General features: G+C 34.5%; 1 pseudogene; it reads left to right on the top strand.

The window, feature by feature from the left end:
* The first annotated feature begins 585 nt into the window (after positions 1-585).
* Positions 586-875, top strand: LOC111160887 (annotated as a pseudogene).
* The last annotated feature ends 574 nt before the right edge of the window (positions 876-1,449 follow it).

Genomic DNA, 1,449 nt, shown 5'->3' on the forward strand with positions numbered 1-1,449 from the left:
GCAACTGATGAATCACTAAATTCTACCCTTGAAACTAATAATACAGTATATGCTAACTAAACTGAATTTAAATTTTAAAAAATTATAAAAGGATTTTTAAACATCTTCCTGTACAGGAGTTTTTACTGGTGCCATGCATGGACTTCAGAAGGTCCTGGAATTTCTGAAAGCATTTATAAAAAATTCCTGTGTGCATACATATGAGCACTTTTTTGGGGGAAATGTCTACATTTTAATCAGATCCTTGAAGGGGCTGGGACAAAAAAAATTAAGAACCACTGGACTAATAAAGGTTGCCACCACAGACTGTGCTATCAGAAGTGCGACTTGGCAGGAAGGGCCCAGAAAATGAGGGTTTTCATATAATATTCCCCCAAATGGTTATAAACTGCTATTCTGTCGAACTTCCTCATTTTACAGGTGAGGAGATTGAAACCCAAAGACAATTATACAAATTGTCCAATGTAGTATAATTATAATCACAGTATACCAGAATAGTGTAATATAGATGAGCTCAGGCAGGCCTTTTTAGCTTCACGTGTCACCTGCATTGCTGTGTTGTCCAGAGCAGCTGAGCCCAGCATCATGACATCCGCCTTGGAGAACGACATCAACCAAACTGTTGCATTATTATTTCTGAGGAGAGAATGATTGTGCAAAGACTGCAATGTTTTAACCAGACTATTAACTTGAGTTTGGATGAAAGTCATGAACTAGTATTCAGCCCTTCACAGGAGTAAAACAAGTGGTACTAGGGATACACATCATAACAAAGTCACAATGTTGCAGTCATTGGAGAAATTGCTGAAGAAACAAATCCTGCATTTGATTTGGGGACTATTCAAGCAGAACTTCTAAACTCTGTATCACACTGAGGAAAAACTATGTACCTTGGATATCTATAAATCTTTGTATAGAAACTGATTATTTGGAGGATAATGTATGGAATTTTTCTGAATGTGTAATGATGGACTTTGACTCCATATTGATTCATTGTAATATGACATGTAAATTAAAATATTTCTACATGTCTTAATACAGATAATACAGATCAGCTCAGTGTAAATTATTTTGAGTCTAATGAGAGATAATTTATCTTTTCCCCTTTCTATTTTCCTTGATGTTTCATTTCTGAGAGTCACTGTAAATGGAAGAGAGGGTGCTCACTGTGTTGGATACAGGGTTATGCTGGCATTTTTAGGTATTTTTAGATCTGTGTAATAATAGAAGAGGATAAGTGAAATAATAGGGAACAAAATGTTGAATTCCAGGGCTATTGCCATGATATTTGATAAAATTTTAAAATACAGTTTCCTGAGTTTAAAGGATCTCTGAAGTTGTATAAAATTTTTTGAGTGTGTGTGTGTTTTACAGAAAATATTCTATAGATTTTATAAGCTTCTTAAGAATCCATAACATGCAAAAAAGTTAAAAACCACTAACCTCATT

This window comes from Enhydra lutris, unplaced genomic scaffold (assembly GCF_002288905.1).
Source record: "Enhydra lutris kenyoni isolate GAN:26980312 unplaced genomic scaffold, ASM228890v2 scaffoldscaffold79, whole genome shotgun sequence".
NCBI lineage: Eukaryota > Metazoa > Chordata > Mammalia > Carnivora > Mustelidae > Enhydra > Enhydra lutris.